The sequence below is a fragment of the Protopterus annectens genome, chromosome 1.part0, assembly GCF_019279795.1.
Source record: "Protopterus annectens isolate FY-2018-M chromosome 1.part0, PAN1.0, whole genome shotgun sequence".
Taxonomy (NCBI): domain Eukaryota; kingdom Metazoa; phylum Chordata; order Ceratodontiformes; family Protopteridae; genus Protopterus; species Protopterus annectens.
Window position 1 is genome coordinate 839,698,003 of NC_056725.1, and position 19,051 is coordinate 839,717,053.

Below are 19,051 nucleotides of genomic sequence, written 5' to 3' on the forward strand. Positions count from 1 at the left end.
AATTGGCATATTATCACAACAGACAAATGGATCCTGGACATTATAAACAGAGGTTACAGATTTCATTTTCACACTCTCTTGAGAGGCATGCCGAACCTGCCACACAATCAAAGGGCAGAGGCTCAAATACAAATTTCAAAGCTCATGGACATGAAAGCTATTCAAGAGGTACCTACTCACGAGCAAGGTCAAGGTTTTTATTCCAGACTATTCCTGGTACCAAGGAAAGGAACCGACTGGAGGCCCATTTTGGAGTTATCCATTCTAAACACATTTCTACTCTTACCAAAATTCAAGATGCTCACCTTACAGCAACTTCTTCCCATGCTGGGCAAGGAGTTTTGGCTGGTAACATTGGACCTCAAGGAGGCATACCTGCATGTCCCAATCAGACAAAGCTGCAGAAGATACCTCAGATTTCTTGCAGGTTCAATCCACTATCGATTCTTTGCATTGCCCTTTGGCTTGTCTACTGCGCCCAGAGTATTCACGAAATGCCTGGCATCAGTAATTGCCTACTGCAGACTTCAAGGGATACAAATTTACCCTTATTTGGACGATTGCCTGATCCAAGCGGACAGCAAGCACATACTTCTGGAACATCTGGCTTATGTAACACTGTTATTGAATTCTCTGGGATACACAGTCAACAAAGAGAAATCCAGGCTAACACCATCTCGGAAAATAATTTTCCTGGGTGCCAACTTGGACACAAACACCCAGATGGCCTATCTTACGCCAGAAAAACAAGGGCAACTAACTCAGTACTTCAAAATACTAGCAAATTGTACCAGGCTAACTGCAAGGAAAATCCTGCAGGCTCTGGGGTTCATGGCATCTTGCATACTTCTAATCCCATGTGCAAAGTTACATCTGAGGAAACTTCAATGGTACCTAAAAAAAAACCTATGGTCTCAACACAGCCACAGTTTGGAAACAATAATACCAATAATTCCATGTTTGCAAAAGGAATTTCTATGGTGGGCCCAAGCATGTCAAACAAGCACAGGTCTACCATTCTGCAAGCTTCAGGCAAATAAAGTCATTACAACAGACGCCTCAGACTACGCCTGGGGGGCACACGTGACAGACAGGTGCATTCAGGGCAAATGGTCCCAAAAGGAAAAGCACCTTCACATCAATCAAAAGGAAATGCTAGCAGTGATAAATGCAGTTGCAGCTTTCAAGGACCTCCTGCATCCAGGACAATTATTGATAAGAACAGACAACACCACAGTAATGTGGTACATAAACAAACCAGGAGGAGCACATTCATACCCCCTGTGCAGGCTAGCCATGTCGCTTTGGAACCTGGCTCTGGAATGGCAAATCGAACTTCAAGCACAGTACCTGCCAGGATTGGAAAACACGCTGGCAGACAATCTAAGCAGAAATATGACAGACCCACACGAATGGAAGTTGCATCCTCAAGTGTTTACAAAGATAGTCCAAGCGTGGGGAAGGCCAGACATAGATCTCTTTGCCTCCCACAGGAATCGTCAATTGACAAAGTTCTGCTCAAGGACCTTCCATCCAAAGGCCTGGAGAGTGGACGCCCTTTCTTTCAGTTGGGCAGCACGGACAGTTTACGTCTTCCCACCTTTGCCTCTTCTGCCCAAGGTGCTCTTGAAAGCAAGAGCAGACAGACCAAAGATGATACTGATTGCACCAGACTGGCCAAGACAACACTGGTACCCACTACTGAGGAGCCTAACACATACTCCTCCCTGGACCCTACCTCTAATGCCTCTTCTATTGACTCAGCACAGCTACAAACCTCTTCACAGTCAGCTGAAAACACTCAATCTGGCTGCATGGAAAATTCCTTAACACCACAACAGATCCTACTCTCCAAAGAGGTGCAGGAAGTCATTTTGGAGGCCAGAAGGCCATCTACTAGAAAGGCTTACTCCGCTAAATGGAAACGGTTTTGCGCTTGGAATAAGAAAAAAGGCCAGGATCCTAGAAAACTGAATTTACCTCAGATATTGCAGTATCTAGCTGAGCTGTTGAACAGTGGACTTTCATTTTCCTCCATTAAAATTCATGCCTCAGCCATTTCTGCAGAATACAACACTGATCCACCCTTATTCTCTAATCCACTTTTAAGACAGTTCCTCAGAGGGGCTAAGAATATAAGACCTCCAAGGAAACAATCAATACCAGCCTGGGATCTTAACTACATTCTAGAAAAATTAACATTGCCTCCCTTTGAACCAGCTGCCTCAGCGCATTTGCAATATTTGTCCTGGAAAACAGCTTTCCTTCTGGCCATTACCTCAGCTCGTAGGGTTTCGGAACTGCAAGCCCTCATGGCTGTGTAGCCCTTTCTCATCTTCCATCAGGACAGGGTTTCCCTACGTACCAACCCGTCATTTATGCCTAAGGTAGTATCCAGGGTAGCTTTAAATCAGGCCATACGCTTGCCTACCTTTTACCCCAATCCCCAAAACAAAGGGGAAAGGCTGTTACATTCTTTAGACATCCATAGACAGCTACCTTACTATTTGGACAGAACAAAGCCTTTCAGGAAATCGGAACAACTCTTTGTGTCCTATGCTGTAGGAGCTCAAGGGAAGCCAATTTCCAAACAGAATATTTCAAAATGGATAGGCCACTGCATACGGTTTTGTTATTCCTTTCATGGCAAATCTGTTCCTACAGGCATCAGATCCCACTCCACAAGGGCCACAGCTACCTCTACAGCTTTCCTCAGAGGAGTCCCTACCAAAGATATTTTGGAGGCAGCCACTTGGAGTTCTGTGCATACCTTCACAAAACACTACCACCTGCCTTTATACTCCAAAACTAGAGCAGGCTTTGCCACTGCTGTGTTGCAGGGCATTCTGGCTCCTCCCAGTTCAACCTAGTGCCTACCACCCTGTGCGTAGCTTTGGGATTCTACCCATATGTGATTACTGCAGCTGTATGCATGATGAACATAGTACAGTTTTGTACCTACCATAAATGTAGATGTTCGAGTGCTAATACAGCTGCAGTACAGGTTACCCTCCCTCCTTCCCCTCTAGGTAGGCCTAGTGGCTAACACCTCTTCATACAACCTGTCTGGGTTATCCTTCTATGGTGTATTTGCTTGCAACTACTGATTTTTGATTACATTGCATTGCATGATTATATTTATAATTTATGTATTGCCTTCCTTTTGGGGGCACCTGACATCTGGGGCAAGAAAGACTGAAGAAAATGGTGTCGGCTGTGTCTTGTATACCCCTGTCGCACTGACGTCAGGAAAGAGAGCGACAACAAGAGCGACAACAACCGACGCCGGACCAAGACTTTGGAATTCGGCTGACCGAGGGACCGCCTGACGGCAGAGAACCCATATGTGATTACTGCAGCTATATTAGCACTCTAACATCTACATTTATGGTAGGTACAAAACTGTACTTTAATGGCATCTCTTGCTTGTCTTTATACCTGACGTCACCCAGCAAGCGACAGCAGCTGACGCACAAAACCTTGATTCTGATATTTGAACTGACTTGGGGCCACCACAGCATGGATAACCCAATGGTTAGGACTGCAGCAGTGAGTACACTTCAACATCTACATTTATGTTAAGTACATACAACTGTACTTTTCTGATTCTCCCTGTGGCAGTTTCTCTTTCTTGAGGCTGTTGCTAGAATGTGCCAGTGTCATCAGTGGGAGAATGGAGGCTTCTCACTCCCTTAGAAAGCACTAAGAGTTTTTTCAGGAGGAACTTCCAGAACCCACACACATTCCTCCTGTTCTGTCTGCTTTAGAGGATGTCTGATACTGCATGCAGTTTACCTCTTAGCCAGCTGCCCCTAAAATGGTAGGATATATAAAGTTCCTCAGTCTTGTGTATTTATGCACTAGTTCAAACCTGGCTCAGCAGCTATAGCTTTAGTTGATCCCACTGCTGTTTAATGGTTATTTCCAATCATACTGTTTCTGATGAGAAAATGTATTAAGTATGGGAAAGTGTATACTTCTATTACTTTGATTTTCAGAAAGTATGAGGAATGGTTTATCTGCAGTCTCTTGTTCGGCTTTAGTTTCTTCTGTTGCACAAATTACTACTAATTGTTTACAGTGCTATGACCACTGGTATTGCTTTGAGGAGGTTTACATGGCTACATTCTCAGAAGCCCCCAGATTATGAAAGTGAGATTTTAAATTCCCTTTAGGATAGAGATTGTTTTTGGCCCCTCTGCTGCAAAGGTGATCAAAAAGTGTGAAAGGGGCAAGCTTTTTAGCCCTCATTTTCCAAATTTTCTAAAGAATTCTCTAACTCCTAATCCAGTTTTTGCAAAAAGCAAAATTTAAAAAGTCCGAACAAAATACAGGCAAAACGGAAGAAGAAATGGCAAGGGGGCTCAAAAAGGCGTCTTGCACCTCCCAAAACTAAGGATGGTCCACGCTTGAGTGACTGTTCAAAAGATCTTCTGCCCCCCCCCAACTCACCCCGGCTTTTTTTCTTTTTCTTTGACTTTCTGGTAGAATAAAATCTCTTTGGCAGCAGATAGTTTAAGACAAATGGGTTCTGAAGATCATTCATCAAGGTTTTACAAGGCAGTGGCAGGAAATTTCTCCTTTCTACGAGTCACTCCTCCTCCTACAGATCAGACTGTCTTGTTTCCTTCAGTTCTTTATCACATGCTGTCCTGGAGAGTGATGGAACCAGTTTTTCCTTCCCAGGTGGAGAAGAGTTTTTAATCGGGTATGTTCTTTAAAACCACTTCTGGATCTTTTGTGATTGTGCTGAACTTCTAAAATGATGTCACTTCACAACCCATTACCACCTGTAACTCGTTTCATATTAATGCTAGACTTAAAAGATGCTTATGTCCCTATTCATCCAGATTTCAGGCGTTTAAGGTTGTGTGTGTCTGGATCACATTTCTGATGTCCTTCATGGATGCATCTGCAGTCATAACAAATGGGTTGTCCTGTCGTCAGGCAGCCCTTCGGTCGGCCGGATTCCAAAGTCTGGGTCCGGCTTCAGCTGATGTCGCACTTCACCCGACGTCATCTCTGCTGGTCTTCGGGTATAAAGGCATCAGCCGACGCCATTTTCCTCAGTCTTTCTTGCCGCGTGGCGCCCGAAGCAGAAGCTGTTCGCAAGTGCCGGTCGGTCAGATCCAGAGATTACTACTACCGAATACTACTTCGAAGACTTCTAAAAGCTAAGTAGCCCGTTGGGGACTCTTTCTTGCCTCAGCCGATGTCAGAAAAAGTCAATAACTGTTTAACTTGTGGGAAACAAATACCTCATAAAGATTTCCACTCTTACTGTTTGCCTTGCTTAGGCCCAGACCACGACGTAGCAGCCTGTTCGGCCTGTGCTTCCTTCAACCGAACGCTTAGGCGTCGGTCGGAGTTTGCTGAACAGTTTTTCGGCTCAGATTTTGCGTACATTATGCCGTCGGATCCTCAGACTACCCAAATTGTTAAAAAACGCAAAGAAAAAGACCGACACTCGCGGTCCGCGGTTTCGGCCGAAACCACGGTTAAGCAAGCCGCGGGTGTCTGTTTCGGCCGAAACCGAGAAAACTGGTCAATCTTCAGCCGAATCCATGACTACTACTGAGGCTCCTGCTACCTTACCTGAATCAGCCTCAGAAATTTTGCCTACAACTGTGGTTCCTAGTGATTTATCAGACACCATCCCTTTGGATGTCTCTACCCCAGCACGTGGTGCTGCTAGGCCTCCTGCAGCCATGTCTATTAAGGCCTTTGCCAGGGCTAAAGCAGCCAAATCTGCTAAATCAGGGCCTGTTAAACCCCCCTCACTCAGGCCCACTTCTAGTTCACAAATGCTTACTCTGGCAGAAGATTTAATATCCTTAATTAGGGGATCCCAATCTCACCCAGACAGGGCCTCTCAGCCCCCAGAAAAGAGACCTAGAGCAGAGCCCCCCGAGCCTGTGTCCTCTGATGATTCTGCGGATGACTCAGACATTACAGACCAGCCAGAGGCTCCTTTTTCCAATTATGAAGATTCCGATGCTGAAGAATCCATTCCAGCTGCCTCTCCACCAGAGGAATTCTCCTTTGGGGAAACCTTACATGCCATGAGAACAATTCCAATGGCAGGGACAAGATTTCTCAGATTCAAGAAAAAGGCTTAGGACCTTTCTGCACTTACCACAACATAGGCCCTTAGCTATACCTCCTGTCCTGTCTGTTGTGGACGATGCATTTAATGATGTCTGCACTGCACCTGATTCTTTACCTCCAGCCCCTGCCAAACCAGATAGATTTTACAGGGTGCCAGACACTCATCACCACCTATACAAAGCCCCACTTGCAGACCCCGAAACTATATCCCAGGGGCCTAAGGCAGTAGCCTCGACCACAGCAAAAAACCCTATTCCCTCTGAAAGGGAATCCAGGTCCTTAGAGAGATGGGGGAAAAGTCTACACCTCTGCTACTCTCTCAGCTAGAGCTTTAAACTGTCAGTTTCACATGATCCAATACCAAGAGTTTATGCTTGATCAGTTAATTAAAAAGCTGTCCTCTGATGAATCTTTAGATAAGAAATATGTATTAGAAATGGTGAATAACATCCAACAGGTTAGTAACCATTCCTTAAAATGTGGCTATGATGCACTGGGGGCTTCATTTAGATCAGCCATGACTGGCACAGTGATAAGAAGGCATGCATGGTTGAAAGAACAGGTCTTACCGGATCATGTTAAAGCAAAGCTATTGGATGCTCCTATGGATAAGGCCAGTCTATTTGGGGAACCTGCCCAGCAGGTAATGAAGAAAATGGAAGAGAAGGCAAAATCTGTACAAACAGTTAAAGATTTCTTACAGGTTCAGCCCCCAAGGTTTAGCAGGAACTGGCCTGCCAAAAATTGGTCCTTTCCTGACTCCACAAGATCACAAAGGGGCAGGAACAGACGCTCTAGGGGCAGAAATCAATCCAGAGGAGGTGCCTACAGAGGACGACAGTGGCAAGGCAATAACCGAGGCAGACACAACCACTGCCACTGCAACAGGACAATCACAGTGACTTGACTCTGACTCCGCCTACCAGGGAGCAAATAGCAGCACCATTAGGCGGAAAGTTAGCCTTATTCTCGAAAAATTGGCACTATATCACAAAAGACAAGTGGATTTTGCAAACCATAGACCAAGGCTACCGGTTCCACTTCCACACTTTACCAGTAAAAAGAGGAATGCCAAACCTGCCCCCAAATCAAAAAATAGAAGCTCCGCACCAGATAGCGGAATTAACAAAGATGAGAGCTGTGGAAAGAGTACCAATAACAGAACAGGGCAAAGGATTCTACTCCAGACTCTTCCTAGTGCCAAGAAAAGAGAAAAACTGGAGACCTATTCTCAACCTGTCCATCTTAAACACATACATCATTGTCCCAAAATTCAAAATGCTGACCCTACAGCAACTTCTTCCCATGCTGGGCAAGGAGTGTTAGCTGGTAACTCTAGATCTCGAGGAGGCATACCTGCACGTCTCCATTCGACCAAATTGCAGAAGATACCTCAGATTTCTTGCAGGATCAGAGCATTATCAATTCTCAGCATTGCCCTTTGGCTTATCTACTGCGCCCAGAGTATTCACAAAATGCCTGGCATCAGTAATCGCTCACTGCAGAGTACATGGAATCCAAATTTATCCATACCTGGACGACTGCCTGTTACAAGTGGACAACAAAAGCAAGCTGACAACAGATTTACAAAGGGTCATTTACTTGCTACAAGCCCTGGGATACACAGTCAATTTACAAAAGTCAAGGCTGATACCATCCCAAACAAGAACTTTCTTGGGCGCGGAATTGGACACAGTAAAACAAATGGCATTCCTAACTGCAGAAAAACAAAAAGAGCTCCCTCTTTACTTCTTGGCATTAACAAAGCAGAACAGACTAACAGCAAGAAAAGTTCTGCAGGCCTTGGGCTTCATGGCATCATGCATAATCTTGGTCCCACATGCCAGACTGCATATGAGAAAGTTACAGTGGTACCTAAAGAATTTATGGTCTCAACACAGGCACAGCTTAGAAACAGAAATACCACTAATCCCATGCTTAAAACAGGAGTTCCTATGGTGGGCTCAGGCATGCCAGTCAAACCCAGGCTTTCCCTTCCACAACTTTCGAGCAAGCCAAACCATCACAACGGACGCCTCAGACCTAGCATGGGGGCACACATGCTGGACAAATGCATGCAAGGACTGTGGACTCAGGACCAGCTGCACCTGCACATAAACCAAAAAGAAATGCTGGCAGTAAAACTGGCAATCCTAAAATTCAGACCATTCCTCAAAGAAGGCCATTTGATGATAAGGACAGACAACACCACAGTCATGTGGTACATCAACAAACAGGGAGGCACTCATTCATACCCCCTATGCAGAATGACTTTGGACCTTTGGAATCTGGCTCTCAGCTACAACATCCAGTTACAGGCAATATTTGTACCGGGAAAAGAGAACACCCTAGCAGACATTTTAAGCAGAACCACCTCGGATGCTCACGAATGGATGCTACACCCGGACATCTTCAAGGCCATCACAAAGAAATGGGGAATGCCACAAATAGATCTATTCGCTTAACCACAAAATCACCAGCTCAAAAAATTCTGCACAAGGACATTCCACCCACTTGCATGGAAGGTGGACTCTCTATCCTTCAGCTGGAAAGGCCTGACAGCATATGCATTTCCACCTCTTCCCTTGATGCACAAGGTACTACTGAAAATCAAAGAGGAACGTCCAAGGATAATTCTGATAGCTCTGAACTGGCCAAGACAACACTGGTACCCATTGCTGAGGAGCATGTCTCGGGAGAAAATGTGGTCAATACCCTGATGCCTCTGATGTTAACTCAGAACAACTACAACATCATACATCCAAACCTAAAACCTTGCAACTGACTGCCTGGAACATCACATAGCAGTAACTAACCCAGACCTTTCACAAAGGGTTAAAGACATTATCCTTGAAGCCCGCAGACCTTCAACAAAAAGGAACTATGCAGGAAAATGGAAAAGGTTCGTCATTTGGAGTACTGAAAGAGGAAAAGATGTGTCAAACATAGATATTGCTAACATTCTGGAGTACTTGGCAGAGCTTCTACATACAGGCCTGTCCTATTCCTCCATCAAGATGCATGCATCCGCTATTTCAGCAGAATACAGCTTTGATCCTCCTGTCTTTTCACATCCTCTACTCAGGCAGTTCCTCAGAGGGATCAAGAATGTAAAACCTCCTAGGAAACCACCATTACCAGCATGGGACTTGAATTTTGTACTAGAAAAGTTGACACTCCCTCCGTTTGAACCAGCAGCAACAGCAGATCTACAACACCTGTCATGGAAAACTGCTTTCCTACTGGCTACTACTTCAGCAAGGAGGGTTTCGGAACTACAGGCCTTAATGGCAGTGCAACCCTTCCTAATCTTCCATCAAGATAGGGTGTCCATGAGAACTAACCCTACATTTATGCCTAAGGTGGTATCCAGAGTGTCTTTAAACCAGGCAATCCACCTACCTACCTTCTTTCCCAATCCACAAAACAGAGGTGAAAGAATGCTGCATACCTTGGATGTACATAGACAGTTACGCTACTACCTGGACAGAACCAAAGGTAACAGAAAAACTGACCAGCTCTTTGTAGCCTATGCAACAGGAAGGGAAGGAAAAGCAATTTCCAAACAGACAATCTCCAAATGGATAGGAAATTGCATAAGATTCTGTTACTCCTACCATGGAAAACCAATTCCACAGAACATAAGACCTCATTTTACAAGGGCTACAGCCACTACCACAGCTTTCTTAAGAGGAGTGGCAACCAAGGACATTATTGAGGTGGCTACTTGGACCTCCGTGCATATCCGTGCATACATTTGCCAAGCATTATAATTTGCCTCTATATTCTAGATCCCGAGCAGGGTTTGCCACTGCTGTACTGCAAGGGATCCTGACTACACCATAATTTTTATTCCTCCTCCCCTAGTTTGGCTATGGTATTCTATCCATTTGTTATGACTGCAGATGCATCCATGAAGGACATAGTACAGTTTTGTACCTACCATAAATGTAGATGTCCGAACTGGATAGCATCTGCAGTCAGGATTACCCTCCCTCCTTCCCCTCTGTGGTACTCCTAGGGTATTTACCCTCCTAATAGCTAGCTGGGGGGGGAGTCTCTTATGGTGTATTTGTTTGTATATATGTACATACATGCTTATTTTTGTGTTTGCCTTCTACTATTTTGGAAACATTGGCATTTATCCAAAATTTAGCTTTCCAAGAGGGCAATTGGCATCTGGGGCAAGAAACACTGAGGAAAATGGCGTCGGCTGATGCCTTTATACCCGAAGACCAGCAGAGATGACGTTGGGTGAAGTGCGACATCAGCCGAAGCCGGACCCAGACTTTGGAATCCGGCCGACCGAAGGGCTGCCTGACGACAGGACAACCCATTTGTTATGACTGCAGATGCTATCCAGTTCGGACATCTACATTTATGGTAGGTACAAAACTGTACTTTCTCTGCCTTACCCTTTGTGAGCACTCTCTTGGTGCAGTGGATAATCCAAAAGTGTCTAGCTCTAGTTATAACTCTTTGCAGGCTACAGTGTATCCACATTTGCTTGAATCCTTTCACTCCCTTCTTTGTGAATTATCTAAGACTTTCTCATGGTAAACATTTCTGTATTTTTGCCTTGCTAAACATTTGTACTCCTCTACAGTAGAATTAAGTTTCGGTATAAATCATCTTGTTGAAGGATATTTTCAAGTTTCTGTATTTTGGATTGTTTGTTTCTGTACTTTGTCTGTCTCGTATTTATGTAGATTATAGTGGAGCTTATCTCCCAGGGCCTCTGCTGAAAATGGACATGTATCCAGTTGGACTAGCCCGGTCAGCAAATGTAAAATAAAAAAAATAAATAAAAATTATCTTTGAAGAGCCTTTTTCAAAGTGTCAGGAATCTCTAGATCTCTTATACAAGCTAGGATTTCAAGAAAACATTCAAAAGTCTTTTGTGACTCCTTTGCACAGGATTTGTGATCCTAGGAAGTCAACAAGATACTCTGTTCAAAGAGCCTTTCTTCCACAGGAAAAAATAGATCTATATCTAGGTCTGTCTCTGAGGTTTTGTACTCAAATTTTGGTCACTGTGAGGAAGTACCTCAGAATTTTGGGTCTTGTGGCTTCTGTGATTCGCATAATACCCCTGCCAAGACTCCACATAAGAAATACTGTGGTATCTGAAGGCAGTGTGGTCCAGTACCAACATCTTTTGTCTTTTTTACATCCCAGTGCCGGGATCTCTCTGAAGAGAAACCATGTGGTGGAAGCTGATCCTTAAGTCCAGGTCTCACCTTCTTCCTCCCTGTTTCATAGCAGTCATCCCAGATGCCTCAGATTTTGCTTTGGGAGCAGTTGGAAGAGGGATAAAAGTGCAGTGTATAGGGGACACCAAGGACAGACACAAGAACGTAAATATCCAAGATGCTTGCCCGGATCAAGGCAGTCAACTCTATAAATCATCTTTGGTCCCCAGGACCTAGTGGTTAGACAGTACCACAGCCATGTGGTACGTCAACAAGCAGTGAGGAATAAAGTTGTACTCCCCATTGCAGACTAGCCATGTTAGCTGTGCTATAGCTTCACAGCACAATCTCACTCTCCAGACATCCTACATTCTGTCAGAGCAAAATTGTGTGGCAGACAAGCTGAGAAGGACGAGGGCAGAACTTCACGAATGGAAGCTGGATCGGGGGGGGGGGATCTTCCAAGACCATCTGTGGGGAGTTCTCAAGTTGACCTCTGTCTCCTGTCTGAACAATATAGCTGGCAAAATTCTGTTCAGAACTCTGAGAGAAGGCCTGGAAGACTGGATTTTCTTTTTTCCCTGGATAGGAATGTTCCTGTGTGTATTTCCACCCTTTCCACAAATATCCAGGGTACTTTTTGAAGATTCGGAAGGAATCCCCCAGGATTATTGCATTGACTTACTTCTGGCCCATGCAACTGTGGTTCTTTATCCTTTTGTAAGGACTGGATCTACTAGCACAAGAGCAGGTATTTGTTACACCCCAACATTAATCAACTGCAGTTGACTGCCTGGATGATGGGGTCTTAATTCCATTTAGGCACCTTGTTACTGAGGATGTGCAGCAGGTACTAATATTGGCAGAAAGCCTGCTAGTAGAAATTAAATGAAACTTTTTCTAGTTGGCGCCAACAACATCACTGCCCATTCAGAGCTAGTTCTCTGGTTTTAGAATGTTTTTGTGAGTTACTATCCTGTGGTGTTTTTTGGCCTTTTTTTAATTCCTCTATCACTGTTCATTTATCAGGCATTTCAGCATGCCTGCCTTTGGAGCCTCTTTCAATGCAGTCTCTTTTCAAAATGTTTTGCAAGTGGTTTTGCACAAGAGACCTCCAGTAAACTACTGGGATCTTAATTTTGCGCTTTAGAGAAGCGAACACTTCATTTGAACCAGCTAACCTGGCTGACTTGAGGTTTTAACATTTAAAATAGTTTGCTCTGACCGTTGCAAGAAGCTGTTGAGATAAGCCAGTTCTCTCTCATTTTCCATAAGGACAGGATTTCTTTGAGAACTAATCAAGTTTAATTTAAGCCAAAGTACCCGTCTCTTGTTTTCTGTCCTGAACCTAAAAAATGAGGGGGAGAAGGTACTGCAAACCTTAAATTCAGCCAACAACTCTGGTGGTATCCTGATAGAGTTCTTTCAGATCTTTGAATCAATTGTTCATTTTAGTCTAATCAGAACATTTCCAAATGGTTGACAAAGGCTATTGCCTTTTGTTATACTCGCCATAACAAAACTATTCCAGCAGGAGCAAGGCCACGTGTACCAGGGCCTTGGCTTCGTCTTTAGCTTTTTGGAAAGGGTTGGATTTTAGAAGTATTTTCAGAGCTACTACTTGGTCCTGTGTGCATACTTCTACAAAACATTACAAGCTTTATTTCTTTTCTTTGTCTTTTGTCAAGCTTTGCTAGGACCACTCCAAGGGGTCTTGGGCTCTTCTCCTTCCACCTTCTAAAATGTACTCTGCTCAAGTCTTCTCCCCATGTAGTTAAGGCTTCTGCAGCATATGATGATGAACATAGTACAAGCGTGTAAATAAACTTACCATGACAGTAGATGTTCAATCACTACTGCAGTAGCTGATGCCTTTTTTTAATGCCAGGGTCTGGACACATTGTCCTTTCGTAGCTCAGCCTCTTCTCTTTTGGCAGGAAATTTCTGAAGAGTGTTGCACCCAAACTTGTCTTTTAGTCAGCTCAAGCTGCCTGACATTTGGGTCGCATGGAAGGTGCCCTGAAGCTTTGGAAGTTGGCCAGCTGTTTATATCCTTAGTAGGATACAACCCATATAGCCAAGGCTATTGTGGCAGTGCTCTTTAAAACTTCTATTGTTATGGTAAGTTTTACTTAATCAACCGTACTTCTGTTGACAAAATTCTACATCTTCCTCTTTTAAGAAAAGGAAAATTATGCCATTACAGATGTCACCAGTTTGAGTGAGTGTACAGGTTAACATTTACAGAAATGTTTAAATGCTTCACCAAACAGCAAACCCTACTCAAACAGCAAGCAAAGATTGCTGTAATGACGTTACCCAAAAAAAAAAAAAAAAAATTAAGTATAAATAGATATCTTATCTTCAGCATCACTTTGACTGAAATTTCATAAAGTTCTCTTGAGAAGAGGTGGCAAGTATTTGAGTTATGTGAAGGACTGTACGAAGTAGGCACTTCATGAAGTCATTAGAACAGCTCTGTGGATGACTTAATGCGCCAGCTTTCTATTATAAAATGTATACTTTACCCTCAACTATTTCAGTGGTCAGTCTGATGTTGAGCTCGAGATGTGACGAGGCTATGGGTGTGGACTGATGACGCAAGCCTGTTTGGGGGGATGACTATTTTATAGGGGTTTACTGGAATGGTTGGCACCCTACTAAAGCTTACCTTTTTCCAGCAAATGCCCAGCAGTTGAGATGTGTATTGTTACTGAAGCTGGTAGAAACAAAGTAATTAAACTTTTTATGTTTTCCTTGGGGGGGGGGCAAAATATTGCAGTAGTGATAGTTAATTCATGGGGAATGGAATAACTGTGACTGTAATGTAAAGTGTGGGTGATAATTAATAGTGAGAGAGAGAGATGGGATTCACTGTGACAATGATGTCCCCAATTTCAAATTCTACCACTTTCCCTTTAATTGCAGGTCTAGGTGACTACCTCCAAAGCATGGTTTTGCTTATAGCAGTCTGGAAGCAAACTGTTCCTGTCTTGGAGAAGATTGCCTTGGAAAAGAAATGTAAGGGTAAGTATTTTGGTGTGAGTTTGCTACCAAAGTTTTCCATTATCCCCAAGACAAAATCCCTTTAGTTCTTCCTACACTTCTTACACAGGCATAGAGGTGGTTAGCATGAATGTGCGCCATTTATTCACTTCCATGCACATACTTGGTGACCCCTTCCTGGCATGAAGCACTGTAAGATGCCCACCACTCCATTCTTTGCATGATAGGCAGGGTTATGTTTTTTTTTTTCTTCATATGAAGAAAGCATCTGGGATCTATCCTGCTTTGCCCCCCACTTTTGGGGGCACTGTATTTTAATGAAAGATTTTTTATTTTGTTTGCAACATGTTGTTTTTTTCCTCAGCTTTGCTACATTGCTTTTATTGTGAAGAAGTTATTTCAGCTGGGGTTTAATCTAGACAGAGTAGGATCAGGGTAGTGTTGCTATTTGTACTAGGTTGCAGCTGGCCCAGGTTGTCACGAGAGAGAAACTTCAGGACAAGCTGTGGGTTTCCCTTCACCTACCATTCACCTGGCTGCATTAGGATATCCCACTCGCCACATCATGAAAGTATTCTGCACTAAAAGTACCACTCTTGATTTATTATTTCTTCTGTGTTGCCTTGGTTTTCGAGGATGGTGCTGACTGACTTTGCTTTCCTTGTCTCTTGACTTGTTGGCCCAGGGTTGTATACTTTAGTCTTTCAGTTAGGGTGTGAGCATTGCTTTGGCAAAGAACTCTTAATCTGTGGAGAAGAGAATTTTGGAGCATCTGGTAGCACACAAGCCTGAGAAGCCGCAAAGACCTGGATGAGCATGTTGCTACATACCAAGCTGAGATTACATAATAAAGTTGCTTGCTTATGCAGGGAGACCTCTGCAGTGGCAAACAAGTAAACGGCTTTACAGCCCAGCCTGCCTCACCACTTGCATGCAAGTTCTATTCCCAATGGTTTGCTGACAGTGCAGTGCAGCATATAAGGGAGGTGCTGCACTCCTGAGTGTTATCCTGCGAGTGAGATGTTATCTGAGGCCCCATCTGCCTGAGTTTGTGGCAGGTCAGGGTGGTTGTAAAAAAAAAAAAAAGGCACCCATTGAAGAGTACAGGAAGTTCCCTGATGACCTGGGCAAATTTCCCGTACTAGTATACCACCTCTGGTCTCTCCTGAAAAGAGGATGTTAGCTTAGTAGGACTAACCCGTGTCTGTGGTTACCAGGAAAGTCTGACTGTATCAGAAACCCATTTTCACTGGAGGCCTAGGGAGTAAAGCTCAATTACTAGTATACTAGATTAAAGGCTTGTACAGTATTTAACAGTGTCACGAAAGTGTAAATGCAATGGTAGATAATAAAAAGTATACAAATTTGTACAGATGTTAACAAAATAGAGGAACTTGGTTATAGATGGAAGTATGATACATAATTGATTTGTAAGCGTTTAAAGTGACTTTGTTTTACATTTGTCTAGAAAATTGTTTGACATTGTCATGTTTACTTATGTACATGTTTATGAGGAGGAAGTAATAGCAAGGAAACGCTGTAAAGTTAGTTTGAGAAAGAAAGAGGAATCAATAGTAAGTAGTAGTTAGAAAGGGATAACAAATGAGGTGCAGATTCAGTGGGAGGTGGGTTAAGTGTACATTACATTGCGTTGAGAGATGTAATATAGAAAAGAGTATGAAGTGGTGTGGGTGCAGTGAGAGTAGGTGAGGAGATGTTTCAGTAGGACTAATTGCATATAGTAAGTTAGTGGAAGGTGGGTAACAGTAGCTTGAAGAAAGTTTTAACTCTACCACTCCACCTTTAATCCTAAGTGAATCCTCTACTTATAAACTCTCTAACCCCTCTTTAACCATCAATATCTACTCAAACCTGAAAATATACAGTATACAAACAAGGCAATCCAAACATCTCATCAACATAATCCAACACCTAACAACCATACTACTATCTGGAGATATACACCCTAACCCAGGCCCAAACACTACTTCCCCTACATCTAAATCAATCCTATTTGCTTCTCTAAATGCCCAAAGCATAGTTAACAAAATCCCCAATCTCCATGCCTGGCTTCTCAACAACAAACCTGACATCTTAGCTATTTCTGAAACCTGGTTAAAACCTCACATAAAAGCTATTGAAATAGTGCCACCAAACTACTCTATTGTCAGAAAAGACAGGGCCCACAAGAAGGGTGGTGGGGTAGCTCTACTCTACTCATCCACCCTTTCCATTACTCCCTACAACAAACCCATTCCTCACTTCTCCAGTGCAGAATTAGTTCTAGCTCTATTTCAATTAAATAAACACAAACAAATTTGCATAGTCTCACTTTACATCCCCCCTGGAGATAATACCTCTGTACTTGAGGATATCCTATCCTGGCTTTCTACCAAAATCAGTAATGAAACCGTTCTCATGGGAGACACAAATATCAATTGGTCTTCCATTAATTCTCCTACACACCCCCTAAACATCAACCTATACAAGTACTCTCAGCTAATCAACCTCACTACCAGGCCCTCTAAAGACTTCTCCAGTGGCAGTACCCTAGACTGGATATTGGTCTATCACCCCCACTACTACACTGATAGTGGAACTTTTTCTGACTCCCTCCGTGACCACCTTCCCATTTTCACTAGACGACTTCCATGTCCATTACATGTAACTCATAATTACATCAGCACTCGGAACCTTAAAAACTTCAACCCAATAACCTTCTCAGACTCCCTAAAATCAATAAATTGGAACCCCCTAAAAACACTACCCCTGGACAATGCTGTTGCACACTTCAATACAACTTTCCTTAAACTACTGGATAGTCTTGCCCCCATAAAAACCAAAAGAATACGAAACAACACCGCCCCCTGGCTAACAAAAAACACACTAACTGCCATGCGACTTTGGTACTGTGCCCAGGTTTTGTCTCGAGGCAAAACTCCAACCACCCTTAATGAATTCAAAACACTCCGCAATTCCGTAAAAAAAACTTATCACAGCAGATTGACAGAATTACTTCTTACTCCAAAACAACCACAAAACCAATCCTCAAAAATTCTGGAAAGGCATCACTACCCTCCTAAAACCTGGCACAGCAGAAAACCCAAGCCCAGACCCAAATGCACAGCAGATTGACAGAATTACTTCTCCTTACTCCAAAACAACCACAAAACCAATCCTCAAAAATTCTGGAAAGGCATCGCTACCCTCCTAAAACCTGGCACAGCAGAAAACCCAAGCCCAGACCCAAATGCACTAGATATAGATCTGGCTACCCAATTCAACTCTTTTTTTCATAGACTCTGTTACCAAACTAACCTCATCCTTCTCTAATAACACCTCACCCCCTGTGTCTGCATCCCCCCTCTTGTCATCCCCTTCATCTCCAATCTCTCAACTCCCACCATTCTCCCTAAAACCCATTCCTACTTCTACCATAAGAAAACTCCTGCAAAAACTAAAACCATGCACCAATGCCCCCGATAACATTCCCTCATCCTTCCTCAGCATAGCTGCCGAAGCCATTGCCTTCCCCATCAGCATCCTAATCAATCATTCTATCAAAGAAGGGCTTGTACCCAAACTCTGGAAAAGGGCATTCATCATTCCCCTGCACAAAGGAGGCAATAATAACAATATTACTAACTTTCGTCCCATTGCCATCCTCTCTCCTATATCAAAACTTCTAGAGAAATGTATTCATCTTCAACTCCTTCCCTATCTCTGGAAAACGGCATTCATCATTCCCCTGCACAAAGGAGGCAATAATAACAGCCAAGTGGTACTGTGGTTAAAGTGTATGCCTTTCAATGACAAGGTTCAAGGTTTGATTCTCACCACTGGGAATAGCTTTACAGAGTGAAGGCATATATTTGGGGTTGGGAGGGTGGCCTAATGGTTAAGGTGTTTGCTTTACAAACAGAAGGTGCAGGGTTTGAGTCTCGCATGGGATAATTGGCTAGGCTTAAAATGGCTCACAAGGGCAGTTAGCTTAGTACTAACCTATGAATCTTGGATAATAACTTACTAACTCCCACACAACACTGATTCAGACCCGGCCACAGCACCATGACTGCCCGCCTTTCCTTCCTGGAAACTGTAAATAAAGCCAGAGATTCTGGCTCTACTGTATCTATGCTCTTTCTTGACTTCTCTAAGGCCTTTGATACTATCTCTCACAACCTTCTCCTAACTAAACTATCTAACCTAAACCTATCCCATTCCTCTCTCAATTGGTTCACCAGCTATCTCTCTCCAACAAGGCAACAAGCTGTCAAGTGGAAAAAAGCCATCTCCTCTTTCCTCAACACACCCACTGGTGTCCCCCAAGATTCCATTTTGGGTACTCTCCTTTTCAATATATTTATAAATGATTTCTTCCACTCAATACCTCATGCTAAACTTATTCAATATGCAGATGGTTCCACAATTATCTGTTCAGCCACATCCATCCCTGCTCTCTTAAAACTGACTCAAGACGCCTTCTCTACCACAGAACAGTGGATGATGGACAATCATCTAGCACTCAATGCATCAAAAACCAAACTTATGGTATTTACCCCCTCAAAAACCAACACCATTGATAGAAAACTATTTTCCATTGCTAGCCAGAATAACACACGTCTTGAACTGGTATCTGAAACCAAACTACTAGGAGTCCAGATTGACGACCAGCTTAAATTCAATAACCACCTACAACTAAACATAAAAAAAACCCACCAAAAACTTGGCATGCTCTATCGACA

General features: G+C 43.4%; 1 protein-coding gene across 1 annotated transcript in view; it reads left to right on the forward strand.

Annotated features, from left to right (window-relative positions):
* The window catches only part of FBXO46 (F-box protein 46), a 199,186-nt gene that overhangs the window by 156,260 nt on the left and 23,875 nt on the right, over window positions 1–19,051 (forward strand). Inside the window, exon 2 of the mRNA XM_044063630.1 lies at window positions 14,229–14,327. The gene's annotated coding sequence lies outside the window, so the exon portion shown is untranslated. The remainder of the gene's footprint in view (window positions 1–14,228; window positions 14,328–19,051) is intronic.